The sequence below is a fragment of the Dendronephthya gigantea genome, unplaced genomic scaffold, assembly GCF_004324835.1.
Source record: "Dendronephthya gigantea isolate DGI-Jeju-01 unplaced genomic scaffold, DenGig_1.0 000011F, whole genome shotgun sequence".
Lineage (NCBI taxonomy): Eukaryota > Metazoa > Cnidaria > Anthozoa > Malacalcyonacea > Nephtheidae > Dendronephthya > Dendronephthya gigantea.
The window spans coordinates 2,800,867-2,804,303 of record NW_021163021.1 but is presented as its reverse complement, the minus strand read 5'-3'; positions in this window follow the sequence as shown (position 1 = coordinate 2,804,303).

Below are 3,437 nucleotides of genomic sequence, written 5' to 3'. Positions count from 1 at the left end.
AAGTCATCAAGATCAACTGTCTATGGTTCTGGCAAGTATCCTTGAGAAAAATCGAGAGAAAACTATGCTTGAAAAAGAGTTGAAAGAGCTCAACAAAGCTAAATCCAAGAAGAAGATATCAAAGAAAAGGCGTCATGAAGTTCCTAGTGTAAATACCAATGAATCACCTGGGAGCACAGATGTTTATATTAGCAGTGATAGCAGTCATAGCACTGAAAATGACCCTTCCATTCCACCTTTGGTAAGGCAAAACGCAAATGCTGGTATGATCTACAGTTCTACTGTTGCAGCACCACAGAGTGCAACCACCAGTGCAGAATCTGTCCAGGATTTTCCAGAAGCCCCAAAGATGTAGATTTATCAGCTTTGGGGGACACAAATGAATGTCACCTAAACTCAGATGAATGTCTTGAAAAATACATGAAATATGTTAAGCAGAATCTCACAGAAGGGCGAAAAGTAAACGATGATCTGTATATAACATGTATTAAGGACATGTCTTTAGCTGAATTTGTTATGGCAGTGAAAACACACTGTAGCGATATTCATGGTGATCGAATTTGTGTTAAGTGTAAACCTGTTGTTATGGCTGCGAATGAAATAGGCAAAAAGGGCATTGTTCCACTATCAGTATTATACAGACAGTTTTTTGGAACTGTGTACAAATCAGACAAAGCTATTTGACGTCTACTTCAATTTCCTGTTATAATTTTTCGTTCATTTAATCAGTTCTTTGTAAGCGAATTTGTTGATAATATTGACTTTAGAAAACTTGTTCAGTGTGTTTCTAAATATATTCCTCAAAAAAAATTGTCGTCTGGAGTAGACAAAGACAGTTTACAATGAATGTGTGAGTTAGCAAGCAATGAAAAGGATAGAAGATTAATCAGAGTAGCATGTGGTCAAGGAAAGTCAGCAAACAAGGCAAAAGCAATAGGTATTTCCGATCTAAATAAGGAAAAAGCCATGGTTTATGAAGCAATAGAAGAGTATCAAGAGATTAAAAGAGCTGTAAATAAGATAGCGGAAGCGAAAAATGTTAGTATGGGGTATGATTTTACTGCTAGCTCGTCACAGACCAGTAGTGAAGACAAATCATGTGTTTGGATAAGTGGTGATGCCAGCGATGAACATTCAGTGGAAAGAAGTACTGGTAAGGATAAACAATCTTTAGAAGGGCAAAATATATCATCATATGTTATGCAGGAACAAGCAGAAAGTACTACACAATCAACCACAATACCACGTCAATCTGCTTTGATAATAATGCTTAAAGAAAATAAAATGAACTGGCTTTCATTTGTTGAAGAATTGAAACTTAACATTAACAACCTGTCTGAAGAAAGTTTAAAGGAACTTCTTGAAGGTCTTATCAGATTCATTCACAACAGTGATCTAACTGACATTGAGAAAAATTGTGCAGACCAATCATATCAAGCATTCCTTGCTGTCAGAAAAGGAGCCAGCAGAGAAGATCAGGAAGTTGTCACTGAGTCAGAAAGCGACAACCCAGAAGACTGGGTTCATTTGGAAGAAGTTACGGCAGATTCCGCTCAACTGCAGAATAAAATTCATAAACAAGAAATTATTCTTAAAGAATACAAAAAGCGCCCTATTGCTAAAGAAATTGCCCGCCGTTACTTACTCAAGAGGAAAGTTCCCAATCGTGTATCCAGAACGGTCTTAAAGTATCCCAATATTGGAAAAGATATTGAAAAATTCGCCCGCGAGAATTGGATTGGGGCAGATTCCTGGAGAAGAACTGGTGTGTTGACGTTCAGTGGAAATGTGAAAAGTGGGCCAAAGCTGACATACAAACGTATTCAAGCACACTTGCAAGAGAAGTATGGGGTTCAATTTGGTTATGGTACTATATAGTTCAACTGTGCTGTGTTAAGAATAAGGGAAAACTTTCTGCAAAACGATATTTTGGTGCAGCTAGGATTGTTTCGAAGCGTGCAAGGAAAGGATTTTCAGTGAAACTTAATGTTGATGCTCATTAGAGCTGTGCATTTTACAAAGAATTAGATTTTCTGCATCTTAAAGATGGAAGAGATAAAGTAATTTTAAATAGGGATGATGCTGCTGGATTTCGATTAGACTCTACCTTTACACATAAGCAACACAAGATACTTGCAGAAGCTGGAAATCCCAAGCTGACTACAGCGACTGACTTTCTAAATAAATACACTGCAACTCTGCAAACAACATCGTTTATTTTTTTCGAGACAGAAACTACACCAGAAACTTGCATAGGAGTAGTCAAAGCTCACAAAGTACATCACAAGAAGCCAGCTCAACATGCCAGTGATTTGGAGATGTTAAAAAGTCATGATTGACTGTATCAGAGTAGATGGTGCCACAGATGAAGGGCCATCCGTCCATGAAGTGCAGTTTATGTGGACTGAATGACATATTAACCATGGTATAATTTGTACTATAGTAACAACAAGATTTGCTGGTGGAAGTTATCTCAACAAGGTTGAATTACAAAATGAATGTCTTGCCTTAGGACATTCTAATGTATATATACCATCTACAATCAATGGGTTAAACATTGTTGATGGAGAACTGAATAATGAAAAGCTGTGTCAGAATCTTGAATCTGCAATAACTGTGTATACAAATAGCGTCAATGGAGCTCCTTGTGGTGGCAAACCTATTCATCTGACGAGGGGCAGTACTGATGAACTCTGCAAGAAACGACAAGAAAGGCGTGCCCGGTTATTAATTTTTTTGGGGGGGTCTAAAAAGAAGAAGAAGCAATTACAAGAAGAACACCCTAAAGAGTATAACTACTTCTTAAAAGTTTGGAATGTCAAGACAAACCACATGGTCAAGGATTTGCCTGAAAATTACATTTTAATGTTAGTTCCCTGCTACAAACCAGACTGCTTGCATCCAGTTTGGCTGCCATTAGACTGCCATTTGAAGCGATGCCTTTTCTTCTTCAATATTCAAAAGGAGTGTGTTAAAACTTTCGAAATTGCGAGCACCTACATCATCGCAGATGTTGCATAGTCCTGCCATTTCAACCATTTCTTTAAAATTACCGGCTTTGAGTCCTTCCAAGAATCTAGTTTCACTTATTGGCCTGGATCCTTGCTTAGAGCATTCTTCCTTATATTTCTCATAAAGATGGTGTTTGCCATCCTTCAGGCAATGAACAGGTTGTTTACCTCCACCTATCAAATCTGAAATCCTGTCACAAGAAGCCATTCTATGAGAAGAAAGTTCTGTATTATTAGGATAATGGATAAAGTTTAGGAAACACAATGTCTTCAAACAAAACTTTGTATTTTGTTACAAACTTATTGCTCTTTGGTAGCGTCGCCCCAGGTCTATATTCACTGGCTTGTCTATGTGCTTGCATTATTTTATAGTCATTATAGAATTTGTCTTTAAGTTCTTTGTTAGAGAATGAGTGGGCAACACTA